At 43.7% G+C, this 14420-nt stretch overlaps 1 protein-coding gene and 1 long non-coding RNA gene across 17 annotated transcripts in view; one reads left to right on the forward strand and one right to left on the reverse strand.

The window, feature by feature from the left end:
- Positions 1–14420, forward strand: part of RBFOX2 (RNA binding fox-1 homolog 2) — a 248305-nt gene that overhangs the window by 102333 nt on the left and 131552 nt on the right. The window lies entirely within an intron of this gene.
- On the reverse strand, positions 2027–5923 carry LOC150011088 (uncharacterized). The gene is made up of 3 exons (XR_016510636.1): positions 5668–5923; positions 4658–4836; positions 2027–2981 (listed from the first exon to the last, which is right to left on the reverse strand). It is a non-coding gene; the product is annotated as an uncharacterized LOC150011088 (long non-coding RNA).

Consider the following 14420-nt stretch of genomic DNA (forward strand, 5'->3'; position numbering starts at 1 on the left):
TGCCTTTGCTTACACGACTGCAGTTCCTTGAGAACCACACAACTGTCTGCTGAAACATGGACGTGCTGCCGCCCTGAGCCGATAAGCAGTAGCCACGTCGTGCCTGCCTGAGAATGTTTGGTCATGGGTGCCAACTGCACATTTGCTATCATTTTTGCCTGGTATAATGTGAAGAGGAAAGATCACAAAATCCTCCCACTGTACAAACTCCCCACTCTCCCCCCCTCACTCCTAGCGTATAGGACTCCGGAGTGGGCCTTGCTTTCCAGCACGCCCCTGCGCTGTCGCCATGGTAGGTCTGTCTCTTCAGCATGACCCAAACTGCTGGGCTGGGCTTGGAAGCACCCCTCCTGTGGTGGAACACACACAGGGAGCAGTGGTTCCCTGCTGAGACCCCACCCCTCGGTCCATGACTTCCTTTCTGCTGTGTCTGCCTCAGGGTGGGCTGCTCTACGGGAGAGCTGGTGTCCTTCACGCTCTTCCCCAGCACCTAGCATATTGCTCAGTAGAGAGTCATTAAATAACCTGTGGCATTCTGCTGCTGCCTACCATTCCGATGGGATGGCTAAGGGGCGGGAATGCTAATTCGGTTGTTGGTTCGCAGTGTTATTTCTTCATAGAGGCTGTTTTATAGTCCTCAGTAGTAATTTATAGCGACAACTATTTATTGAATGCTTAGTATGCATCAAGTACCGTGTTAAGTAAACACGCACACACACACACACATCCTCAAGTCCTCATTATTCTTAACAACTCTCCCTGTAAGGTATACCGTGGAAGTCATATTTGACAGATGGAGGGACTGAACTTTGGAGAGGTTTAGGTCAGAGCTAGAAAGTGGCAGAACAGGTATTTAAACGTAGGCCTGTCTGACACTGAGGCCTGTGTGTTTCATGACCATGCGGAACCTCCTTGAGTAGTTATTTGCTGAACGTTACTGTGAAAGAGAGCTGAGTCACTTATGTTCCCTGAGATTTATAAATGAGACATCTGTATTAGCAAAAGGCATTAGTAGCATAGTTTAGATTAAATCTGGCGTTGAGATTATAGAGCAGAAACAAAGGGGAGACGCAAGGAGCCTCCGCCACTTCCTGAAGCTGGTTTGCTTTGCTTGGCCCAGTGCTGAGGAGTCTTTGCTCCTTGAGTCCACCATGGTTTCAGGTCATCCCTGGTCTGCGCAGTGCTGAGAAGAAGGGTCTGCTCAGCAATTTCGGACCCTTTAGAGTGGGCCTTATCCTGGTTCTTGGAGCCACACTAAGGTGGACTCAACTTGGTTCCTAGACTGAGTTGGTTAGTGAGAGAGAAACTTCTGCGGAAGAGTGCTGTTGGGGATAATGAAGTTTTGGGAGAGGCCCTTAAGGCCCTTCCTGCATTCTCCTGTCCCCTGGGAGAGAGAATGTAGCCAGAGTTGAAGGGCATTGCCTCAACCAATTCAGTTAAGTGGCCCGGCCTGGATTAATAACTTGGGCAGACTTCCCAAGGTTTGGCAAGATATTGGGTTTCTCTGTCCCCAAACCCTCCATAATTACAGAGAGGCTGCATCTTGCAATAAGATACCCTTTTTTAAAAGGAGGCTTCTCTTAAAGCGGGCGGAGAGAAAATCAGAGGAGGGGCTGACCTGTGCGGCCCTGTCATTGACATTTTTGAAATGGCAGGGTTTGTGAGACGTGGTGGAGTAGAAGCGAGCGGGCTGGCTCCTCTGTGCAGCGGCAAGGGGTTTAGGAGGGATGGTGGCCCTGTTGGTTTCAAGCCCCTAGAGTATGAGCATCGGGTACTAATTTTGTGCTAGAGAAATATTAAACTGTCCTTTTGCATTTGTTCGTCCAGATTGTATTACTAGGAATCTGGTCATTACAGAACAAGGGCTCTTTTGTTCGTGAAGGTCAGAGGTTACAGTAGTACGAGTTTGGTGGTCAAGTGTTCAGAAATATTTTACAGCTTTAGTTGAAAACCTGAGCAGATGCTCCTGCTGTTGTTTACCCGCCAGGATCGGGTGACATTCTTCTCCCTCCCCCCCCCCCCTCCTTTAGGAACCAACCAATCGCACTGAGGAATGGATTTCAGTGCCTCCCTGGCCTCCTCCCATAAGGAGTCTGCCCAACCGCAGCTCTCCTGGGTCTTGGCTGAAGCGGAGTGTTTAACTCTTGGGTGTCTGAATCACGGGGAGCTGCTGACATGGCAGTTAGGTTGTTCTCTCGTTTGCACGGACTCCGGGAGCCCACAGGGCACTAAGCTAAGCTTCCTGGGAAGCTCCAAATGGGGCAAGGAGCAATGCACGGAGCTTGAAGAAGCTGATCTTAAGTCCTAATTTCTGCCAACAACCAGCATTGTAACCTTGGGAAAGTTACTTTCCCTACTTGGGTTTGATTTGATTCCTTTTGTGCTAAATCAGTTACGATACCACTATACATGTCAGCCACCAGCGTTTTATGTGTGTGGCTAGCCTGAGGTTTGGGGAGAAGCACTGACTGAACCTGTCTTGGGTGCCTGTTCTGAAAGAGTTTACTTTTTACAGTTTGTCCTCTGCAGGGCAAATGCTTTTCACCCCGTTTTGTAGATGAGAAGAGGGAAGGCTAGAGAGGCTGTCCAAGGCACCCAAGGTCAAATACCTAGGAAGGCCCGTCTGGCTCTAATGCTCTGGTCTTTCTTCCATTCCACCGGGCTGGCTAGAAGAGACCTGACGTTCTTCCAGCATTTTCATTCTAACGCTGAAAGCTTTAACTCCTTAATAGTTCTTCCATCCTGCCCTGTAGAAAGACCAAACACAACTGTCTCCCGTTCCCAGCCCTGTTACTCAAGCAGGTGAGTGGCTCCGCATTCCTGCCATCTCCCGGAGCAGCACAGGCAGGTGGCGCAGCCATCGGTGCTCTCTTTCCTCCACAGCAGGGTCCCCGTTCTGGGTGGGCAGCACCTCCCATCTCCTCAGCAGCACCCGTTCTCTCGTTCTCACATGTAGCTGCAGAACTTCCTTTTCTCTTTGCCTGTGTTTACCATGTCAGGTAAGGAGTAGGATATTGAGGAGATTCAAAAATAAAACAAAAATACCTCTTTTACTCAAAAGTTTTTCAGTGATACAGATACCACAATATTGGACTTATCCCTGCCCGAATCTCTGGTAGCTATCTCCCCATTAGCTCTGGTTTAATAGGGACATCTTGCCCAAGGGAACACTTTGTGTTTCTCTTCTTGCAGATTTTATTTTTAAATTCACAGAGAAAATAGCTTTCTTTAGGTCGGTCTTATTGGTATTTCATTGCTACTAATTTAAAATAAGTGATCGTAGTAGCCCTGACATGTCAGGTTTTCCAAGGAGTCGATTTCTGCCTTTTTTTGTGGGCTAAGAAAAGTGACAGTAAGCAGATCTATTAACATTTGTAATTTATTAAGCCAGGCACTAAGCTATGTGTTTTAAGTACATTATTTCTAACTATTATAATAATCCCACATTAATAGATAGGGAACAGATTTCGTTGAAGATAGGGGTTGGGAGAGGTTGAAGTACTTGTTCAAGGTCACAGCTAGTGAGTGGTGATTTCGCAATTTGATGCCTGGTCTAGTTCACTTCCAAACCTAAGGTCTTTCTTAGTACCTCCCGTGCTGCCTCTGGAAAATGATCTTGAGAGTTCATTTAATCATCCATGTCTGTGCCTCAACTCTGAGCACCCCAGAAAGCCATATGGCTTCTTTTAAAAAGGAAAATACCATTTTATGTGATAAACTTCACAGTTGAAAAAAATATGTTAAAAAAGTATTTTCTGGTGATTGCTAACTTTTACAATCAGGTGAATATACCAGTGTTTATTTTGAGTTATTTTACTGAAACTTAAAGCCATCCTTTCCAGAGGCGGATTAAGGTCGGTTGAGGCCCCAGGCGCAGAAGAAAATATTGGGCCCCTTAAAAAAAAGAGACAAGGAAAATAAAAATACATGTTAATCATATTTTATGCAGCATAGTAATGAAACCAAACTTGGCGTCATTAGAAAAAAGTGTAAAGTTAGGGTTTTGCAGGGCCCTTCAGAAGTCCAGGCCCAAGACATGTGCCTGGTGCGCCGGCTGTTAAATCCACCTCTGACCCTTTCTTGTTACAAGTGAAAATGCTAAGTAACTACTCGTCATCAGGTACTGGAGGGTTAGGGATATCAGTGTGGATTAGGGTGGATAGGAAGAGGTTGACCTTAGAGGATGAGTATACAATTTATAGGGAGAAGAGCAGGTTGAGCCCTGCTTGGGTGGCTCAGTTGGTTGGAATGTTGCCCTTGATGTGCTGGAGTTGAGGGTTTGATCCCCAGTCAGGGCACATGTAAGACTCAACCAAGGAGTACATAAATAACTGGAATAACAAGTAGCTGTCTCCCCCTCCCCCCTTCCCCTGTCTCTAAAAAACAAAAACAAAAACAAAAAACAAACAAAAAACTATTAAAAAAGACAAGTAGAGTTTTCTTAGGGTAAGGAAGTGTTATCATTGGTACATCCTGTGTTCACCGGCTCTGCTCAACTGAGAAGGATGATAGAGTCCAATGAAGGATGAGTTGGTATCACTTAATAGCCCTGTGCTTCCCCCTCCTTTCAGGAATTGCCTGTGATATGATTCAGTTGTCCTGTTGCGCTTTCCCAGTTGAGTGCAATGAGAGACTCACGTAAGAGAAGTATACTTACTACACTGTCTTTGCCATCCAGATCAGCCTACCGGATACTTCAGCAGTGTTTACTGTGCGCCTATCACAAGCCGGGTACGTGGCATGGCACCGATGACACTGAGATGAATAAGACATGGTCATTGCTGTTTAGGAGCTCCAAACTGAGTGCACTTTGCGTTTTCATTCAGGATAAAAGACCTACAAACAAGGAATTAGTAACAAAAAACAGTATATGCTTAAGGTTGTGACAAAAAAATAAAGTGAACCAGGGACAGCAAATTATTGGGGTTCAGAGATGAAGGAGGTTAGGGTTTGCCAGAGCTGTGAAGACAGGGTTTATTTAGTGTCATCCAGAGTGGGGTGGGGCAGGGCTGGGGTGATGTGGGATATGGGTCATGCCACTACTGGTGAAAGGAGACAATGAAATTGTTTCACTAAATTAGAGTAAGAGGCCCTTATAGAATTGTGGGGGAGTCATATATCCAGAAACTGGAGTGGGGTGGGGGAGATAGATTCTATTAATTAGCATTTTAAGTGGGGCATGTAAAGATGCCAGCTGCTAATGTAAAACAACAGCTTAATTTCTGAGATCACAGTTTTAAAGAAAAATTAATAAATCTCATATTTATGTTTTGGTTCCCTGATTAGCTTTTTTTTTTTAAAGGGTTTTATTGAGTTATTTTTAGAGAAATGGGAATGGAGGGAAGGGAGAAAGAGAGGGAGAGAAACATCGATTTGAGAGAGAAACATTTGTCGGTTGCCTCTTGTCTGCACCTCGACCAGGACCGAACCCACAACCCAGGCCTGTGCCCTGACCGGGAATTGAACCAGCAACCTTTCCTTTTGCAGGGTGACACCCAACCAACACAGCCACACCAGTCAGGGCCCTGGTTAACTTTTGAGTACAGTGTTCTCTACATTAGAAACCCCTTGACATTTATTCTTGCTGTGTTTTTAAAAGATGGAAAACTTGAAGCTAAATCATCCACAAAGATATCGACAGTCCCATTTGCCATATGCGTGGCTCACCTGTGTAGCAGTATTCTTGATGATTGATGAATGTTAATGAGGTTCCCTCCCAGAAAGCTCACCAAATGAAGAACTCCTCTCTTCTCCTTTTCCTTGAAACTTATTAAAAGTCTCCAGCAGGGAGAAGGCTTAGGGAAAGGAGATTCTTTCCTTTTTCTCTTCCCCCTACTCCATAGTAGCTTAAGTACCCTGTGGAGATAAAGATAAATGTGAACAACTTCGGGATGAAAAGAACCTTAGAGACCTGAGAAGTCAGGGGAGGTCATATCAGGATTAAAGTGGAAACTATGTTACAACCTAAGCAAGAAGCAACTGATAGGTCTATAAATAGGATTTTATCTCTTCATAGAAAATTTTTGGCATGGTCATAGCTTCCCATGTGGGAGACTGTTTTATTTACTAAAAATAAACTGTTTCTGAAATTATTAAAGTAAATCCCATTAAACTCATTTATGTTATTAAAAGTGTGGTCATAGCCTGCAAGTAAGTGTCCAGAATTTGTTATGTGCTAACTTTGGGGAAAACTTCTGGTGTTGAAGCCATCAGTCAGACCCGTGATAGTGTGGTCTGGTCCGGTCTAGCCTGGGGTTAGATAGAGGGTCTTCTCAGGAGGATATGTGATTCAGTGTTTTCCTGCCTGTCCAGAAGACCCCCAGTCCCTCACTTCGAGTCATAAGTAGTCTTGTAAGTGTTAAGTGTACCATCTAGGAAAGGCCGAGTTCTGAGTCTCCAGAAATCTTGCTGCATACTTCAAGCTGCTTGAACATGGCCGTTCACAGCAGAGGGGTATGTAAACCAGCAACACCTTCGGAATCCCTTCTGGGGAACAGAAACCTTCCAGCTGTCTATTTCTCACACTCTCATTATCCTGATTGTAGCCCTATAAACTGTGCAGCAAATCCGTGGCGTCTTATCTGCCTGTCAGCTAATCTCTGACACCCCTGGATAGCTGGTTTTCTTCCCGTGAGTCTATTTGAAATTAGTAAAAAGCACCTATTAATTTTAGTGTCCTGTTAGAAGATTATGAAAGCTGAAATTTGACAAATAGTAAAATTACTTTGAATGCGTGTTTCTCAAAGTTATTTAACCGTGGAATTCTTTTCCAAACGACGTGCACTGAAGAACCCAGGGCAGCGTGACTCATGCACAAATGTGGGCATGGATTAAAGCAGGCACCAGAAGTGGTTTCAGAGATGAGTTAATGGCTTCAAGAAGTGAATGCATTTGCTTTTCTTCACACTTCAAAGCATGTTTTGGAAAAGTGAAGTCATTTTTAAGTGCAAAAATGAAAGAGATTAAGACATTTTCCCCTATGCCTCAGAGTACTGGTTAAAAATTGTCTTCCTGCATCAGAGGACATCACGTATTATCTTTATTTCTCAAAATGGCATCCCACTTTTAAACAATAGATTGTTGTATATGCAGCAGAATTTATATCCCTGTGTTTCTATGAAACTGTAGAGGAGAAACAGTGCTAGCCTCGATTTAAAATTTGTTGAACTACCTATTGACAACATGTGAAATACTAAAACAGGTTATGTATTTCAGATACGTTATATTCACTAGTTGCTTTAAACCTTTTACCACTCTTGTTCTTACAGCCACTCGAAGTTCTTGGTGTATTATTTTCTGTAAGATAAAGAGATAATTAAGTTGGTGCAAGAGATTTGACAAGTTCACAACATTCTTTGAGCCCCAAGCCTGGGTTTTTGTCTATTAATTACTTTTGTCTAATTTTTATTTTGTGACTCACCTATTGGCTGTTATAGTGGTGACCATAATGGTAATAACAGTATATAATGCTCTGTTTACCGAATAGTTAGCATACTCCCTTTTATTTGGGTCTGACAGCAACCCTGTGATGTAGGCATTACTGCTGCATTTTACAGATGATGAAAATGACAGTGTGTGGGGGTGTGTGTGTATGTATTTGACTTTTTTTCATTACTAGCAGTGAGGAATTATTAAAGTTTTATTTCTGTCATTTTGGTGGAATGGTTAAGGACAGGAGGTTGGGGGTTAGACTTAGTTGTCTTTTTGACCTGGTCACCAAGTCTGTACACTGTAAATATGTACAGAGCTTTCTATTTCAATTGGAATTGAATTTTGATTAGTAAGTTTCAATATTACTGTTGAAAGCATCACTTAGCATTAAGTTCAACTGCATAAAGCAGAAAAACCCCCGAAGTGCTTCAACAAGAGAGGTTTTTTTGTCTTCCATGAAAAAGAAATCTGGAAGCAGGCAGTCCGGGGCTGATGTGTGCTTTGTGGTTATCAAGGATCCAGGACCCTTCCTGCTCTCTCCTTCTCTGTCTGTAGGATGTGGCCGGCCCCCAGTTGGTTACTACAGTTCCAGCCATCATTCCTGCATTTCCACAAAGTGGTTTCTACTTAAGACTTCTAGGAAGTCCCACATAACATTTGTACTAATCTCACCATCCAGAACTTAGTCTAATGGCCACACCTAACTGCAACAGAGGTTAGGGTAGGAGTCTTTTTTTTTTTTTTTTTGGAGGGTGTGTGTGGTAATGTCCTAGAATGAAAACTGGAGTTTTGTTACTGAGGAAGAAGGAAAGAAAGGATACTGGGAAACCACAAGCATTCTCAATCTCGGGGACTATCCGAGTGACCTGACTCTGTTTCCCATGTGGTACAGAGACCGTTCTCCTAGCTTTCCTGGGAGCTTTCCAACCCAGCTCTGTTGTATTAGCCAGTAAGATGGTTTTTGTTTTACTTGAAATGTATACATCTTCATGCAAGCATTTTAAAACAGAAGTTAATAGGAGGTGATGATAAAGATTGTTGCAGTTTCCGTTTTAAGTTCAACTGTGTTTTTTTTAAATCAGTTTTTGGGGACTTCAAATAGTCGTCGTCGTCGGCAGCCGTCCGTCTCGAGAGACGATGGTGTTGTAGCTTCTTAAGAGTCTATCTGCACCGCCGAGAATGGCTGTGCAGTCCGACTCGGGAGTGACACGGTATCTGTCTCCTCCCGTGTTGAATTGACATCTTGCGATGACGCTGGAATGTCCTCTCCAGTGAAGCTGAAGCTACAGAGCCTGAGCAGGGTGATATGGAGGGTCTGCTGTTGCCCATGCAGCAGACCCCCCCTCTCTTCGCAGCTGAAGGATCCAAGGGAAAGACGGAGTCAATACAGCTTGGCTTCAGGTGCGCCGCAGGAGTTGCCGGTGTTGACTACAACGTCAAACCACCTTAGGGACTCCGGCTCCGGATTTCTGTCGGGGTTTACTCCCTTAGCCTTTCCCCTGAAGAGGTATGCCGCAAGGCAGCGGAGGTTTTTTGGAGTCAGAGTTTTCCTTTTCTGACTTCAAATAGTATAGTTAGTTTTTTTACTAAGAATAAAATATATGTTAAATATTTTGGTGACTAGTCATTGGTAAAGGAAAAAAGTATAAATCTTTTCCTTTAGTTTTTTTGAAGCCTTGCTAAGACATTTTTAGATTGTCTATTTCTTGGGGATAGAGAACTTGCTATCACCCCGCCCCCCAAATTTAAGGTTGTTACTATTTTAAAATAAATAATGCATTTATATGATTCAACATTCAAAAGACACAAAATGGTCACACAATGAAAAGTTGCTCACCCATTCCTGTCTTGAGTTCCTAGGTGTGTCTTTCCCTGAGAGGCAAGGGGTATTTTGCCTTTTTGTATATAATTACTCCTTTAAAAAAATTTAATGGTACTGTGCTATTTGTTGTTCTGAAGCTTTTTTAAAAATCACTTAAAGATAGGTAGTAGAGCTTCATATTAGTATTTTAAGAGCATCCTCATCCCCTTCCTCAAAGGTTATATAATGTTCCATTCTATGGATGAAATAAGTCCTTCTAAAATGTGCTATGTAACTATATAATTTATGTGTTCTCAGTAGTATAATAGCAGACAATTTTCTTAATGGTTTAACCCAGTTGTCAACATCAGTTATTATTTAGGACTGTGGAAGAGTGATATTTCAGGAGCTTTTGTTAGTTTTGCATTACTATATGGCCTCATTTTGACCTATGTCTGCTTCTTTGATTCTTATCTCTTTCTTAGATTTTTTTCCCCCCTCTTTGTCTTTCTTGTTTTGGATGTGGCCGCCTTTAAAAGATATTCTTCTTTCCTCTGGTACTTATTCCCTACTACTTTCTAGCTCCCTTTCCTAATTTGCTTTAATATCTGGTGGGCAAGTAGCCATATAACCAGGACAGAAATATTTCTAAAATAAAAACAAATAAGATTTAGACACAAAGCCTGGCGGAGCTTTTCTGCTAATGAAAGTGCATGAACACTTTAATATTCTGGTTACTCAGAGGGCCTTTTGCTTCCTGGTTATTAGCATGTTCAAGACCAGCTCTGTCCAATAGAGCTCTCTGTGTCCATGGAAATGTATTATTTCTGCACTGCCCGTCAGGATACCCACAAGCCTCCTGTGGTGCCTGAGCACCTGAAATGTGGCTAGTGTGACCGAGGATCGGGAATTTTGCTCAAGCCTGAGGAAATGAAATTCAAATACATGTAACTAGTAGCCACTGTGTTGGATGCATGGGTCTAGGCTCTAGATAATTAACTTCTACACAGCAATCTTGATTATAGTGGAGCTTGGATTGGGATACTATTATTTTATTGTGCTGTGCAAATTTATAGTGTTGGCAGAGAGACAATTTGGAATGTTTATGTTCAGATTAGCTTAGATAAATGATTACATTGGGACTGCTTTTTGATATTAATGTTATGATTATTTCAAGCTAACATTCTAAAGCCATCGGTGCTGGCATGGGTTTATTTTTGGTTTGTAGCAAGGGTAAAACTTTGAGTCCTTTTGTCCTTTTAGTAACTAGGAGAAAATTAGTAGCGCTTTAACTTTATTTATAGGACTTGGTTAGACAGTTGCCTCAGTGCCAGAAATGCCTACAAATAACTTTGACCTTCCCTAACAAAAGTCAAAGGATAAAATGTTCTGTAGTGGATCTTAGCTGTGTGCAATATATATACACAGGATATTACTTTCTAATGGAGAAATCCATAACAAATAAGAAAATAAATGAATTATAGATTTTTATACCTGCTAGGAAGAAAATAAACAGAGCACAGTAACAGAGAATATGGACTTGTAGGGGAGGATCTCCAACTAGATAGAGTGGTCTGGAGAGTTTTATTTGAGGTGTTATTTAATCTGCGGTCTGAAAGATAAGCAGGAGCCAGCTTGCAAAGAATGAAGGCAGGATAAGGAGGGATTTCAAGAAGAGGGAAAAAAGGGTTACAGGGGTGCCAGGGAGAGGGACGGACCAGATCAGGAACTGACACAAGATTAGTGTATTTAGGACATCGTGATTGAAAGGGAGATAATGATAAGGAATGAGGCTGGAGAGGCAGGCACTTAGCAGATCATAAAGGACCTTAAAGGCCATTATAAGGACTTCGGGTAGAAAAAAAATTAAGTGCAATGTGAAGCTTTAAAATCAGAGAAGTGATATGATCTGGTTTTTGCTTTAAGAAGCCCCTCTGGCTGCCATCATGAGTGTTTTGAAGGGGAGCAGTGGGGGGAGTGGAGGAACCGTTGCGCCAGGCAGGGGTGGTGGCGGCATGGGTTAGGGCGGTGGCAGTGGAGGTCAGAAGTCAGACACACCGGCCTTACATTGGGTTTGATATGAGGGCTGAGGGAAAAGGAGGGGTCTCTGGCTTTCATAATTGCAGGGTGTACCACCTACTGAGGCGGAGAATGCCAAGGGGAAACCAGATTTCAGGGGTGGGAGTGGCGGAGGTTTAAGAACCCAGTTTTGTGCACATGTGTTTGACTTGCCTGTGAGACAGCGACGTCCTCACACGGGAGCGCGAGGAGAGGTCCCTAAGCTGGGGATTTAACTGGTAATTATGAGTCTGTTGATGGTATTTGAAGTGATGGGAGTGGATGAGGCACCTGAAAGAGAGGGATGAGGGTGACCCCAGTTGAGCCCCAAGGAATGCTTCCTTTTTTAAAAGTCTTTTGAGGGAGAAGCCAGAAAAAGATCCTGAGAAGTAATTGGTAATGCAGAAAAAAAAACAGGATTGTGGTATCTCAGAAGCTAGAAGAAGAGAATGTTTTAAGAAGATTGCCAACTTTACTGAATCCTGCTGTGAGGTCAGATAAGTTGAGGACAGGACAATATCCATCGGATTAAGTAATGTGGAAGCGGTTGACATTGACCAGTTAGTTCAATCGAGTGGAGAGCTTGGGAACTTTGAGCAGATGGAAGAAGAAATGGAAACAACTTTTGAAATAAGTTTTACTGTGAAGTGGTGAGCAGAGAAATGGGAGGTAGCAAGAAGGAGTTGCAGGTTGAAGAAAAATATTTTATAAACCATGTTTCATTTAGTCACTTAACCTATTACTGGACATTTACATTTTTTAAGGGTTTTTTTTTTTTTCATTTACAGATTGTTACAGTGTACCTTTTTCTGCTCCAGTGGGGGTTTTCTAAGATTGGCTCCTTGGAGGGAGAATTGCTGAGCCATAAGCTATGCACATTTCAAAACTGAATGGCTACTGCCAATCTGACTTCCAAAGTGGATTCCAGTGTCTGCTTTCCCCATCAGTGTATGAGAACGGAGAGGAGGTTTATCTGCTGGCGTGACAGTCATGAGCAGGCAGGGTAGACAGCAGCACATCCTTACATAGGCTCTGGGGGACGGAGTGTGAGTACAAGTGGTGAAACGGGCCTTTGATGCGAGGGGGGTGTCCTTAATTCTAGCAGAATGTACGGGGGAGGAGATGCATGCATTTCTAGGCAGGATGGTAGCCTTGGTGGACAGGAGAGACTGAATGCTTCTTTTTTAAAATGAAATATTTAGATAGAGCAGCAGCTCAGAGTTGGGTGGTAGGGAGAGAATGAAGTCGGTTTGAGGAGAAGGTAAGAAATAGCCATTCTGGCGAGCCTGAAGGCTTACCAAGGGCAGCTTTGCTGGGAGGGCTTGGCAGGCATTGTCAAGTGCCAGCTGAGGTTCGTGTCCTGATCATATAATGAAGTCAGTCAGCTTGGTTATGTGATTTATCTCTGGCAACATTCAGCTGATTGTGCCCAGGCACAGAGAAGGCAGATAATTGTTTTAACCAGGATTGGAGTTTGGACCTGTGGTAGTGATGGGGAGGGTAAGTGATCGTGGGTGTTCACAGGGAGGGAGTATAATTACGGACCATGGCGTTGAGTGGGAGACAGGCCTGGAGTGGATAGATAAGTGACAGTGTGGTTGGGATGGGGGCTTCACGAGGTCAAGATTGTAGTGGAGGGGCTGCCAGAGCAAGTTAGTTGGAAATATAGGAGGTTATTTGAGAGTATGATTGAAACATACTTAAAATAATACATTTTCCTCTTTTAAGGGTGGTTGCTCTGGGTTCCCTTAAAAGTGGGGGGTAAGAGCGCTAACAAATCATCTATTTGCCTGTAGCTTTTCTGGGAGGTGACCTTTGAGATGTACCCTATTCTCCGTGTGTGTCTCTAGAGCTCACTCCAGACATTGTGGAAGGTAGCCACCAGAATTTTGGAACCTTCCTCCTAATGACATAAGTCACAGCAGCGGCACCTGACCAGAGCCCCAGCCTGTGGAAACCCCTGCGCAGCATGTGCACGTGGAGTCCCAACGCCTTCCTGCCGTGGATGTTTGCAGTCTCGGTAACGGGCAGAGGCGGACTGCAGGGTTCTGTCACGGTCAAGTTGCCAGGGACTTTGGCAGTCTTGATTCGATTTTATCAGTTAATAAGTGCGTTGTAATTGAAACAGTCTTGGGGTCTTACAAACTTGTGTTCAACTTTCGGCTCCTCTGCTCGCTCGCAGTGAGACCACGGGCAAATTATTTAACCATTTTAAGCCCCTGTTTCCTTTTATGTTGAAAAAGCTGAAATAGAACTTACCTTACAGAGATAATGGGGAGATGGAGCAGGCTAACACATGCAGGGTCCTGGCCCATGTGTTCCGAGTACATAGCAGGCAGTGCTGTTAGACTGAAATCAGTGAGCAGGGTGCTTAGGTCGCTTGCAGAGTGATTCTGACCCCGTAACTGGCAAGTGGCAGCTGCTTCTGCCACTTTCTCCCCCGAGTTTCTGCTGCTGCTGCAGGAGGGTAGCGCTCTGTCTTCACCAGCTTCGCAGACTTCAACGTGCAGGTGAATCACCTGGGGCTTTTGTTACTGAGTTGATTTTTTTCTGTAAGTCTAGGATGGGGCCTGAGAGTCTTCATGTCTACGAAGCCCCGGTTGATGCTCCTCTGCTGAGGCTTCTCCATGGGTCCCATTTTGAGGAGCAAGATTCTAATAAAGAACTGCCCTGTGGGAATCTTGCTACCTTAAGCTGACAGAAAACAAGGTTAAAAGAGCCCCATTCATTCAACTTCTTAAAAAAGTTAAATTCATGTGGATCTCCTATGGCTCATTTCTGTAACTCAGTATTTGTGGTAGGTCTGTATTATCTCTACCAGGCCTGAAAGTGAAAGGAGTGTAAATTATGTGCAGAGGGTTACCTCAGAGGGTTTCTTTTGAAAAATTTCTCAGGTATATTTTTGAGAAATTGTGTTGTCCCTCCCCCCCCCCCCCCAGCCTTTTACACCCACGGAGAAACTGGCATAAAACATAAATCTCTTCAATCATTAGACTTCGAGGCAGGGAGTCTAACACGTGGCTTTAAACCCTTTCTGCCTTCCATACTCCTTCGCATCACAGTCCAGAGCTTTCGGAAGCAGGAAACAGGATGTGTTGTGGGGTTCGAGTCACTGGCAGTGCCCTTGTTG

This window comes from Furipterus horrens, unplaced genomic scaffold (genome assembly GCF_987537825.1).
Source record: "Furipterus horrens unplaced genomic scaffold, mFurHor1.1.pri manual_scaffold_4, whole genome shotgun sequence".
Lineage (NCBI taxonomy): Eukaryota > Metazoa > Chordata > Mammalia > Chiroptera > Furipteridae > Furipterus > Furipterus horrens.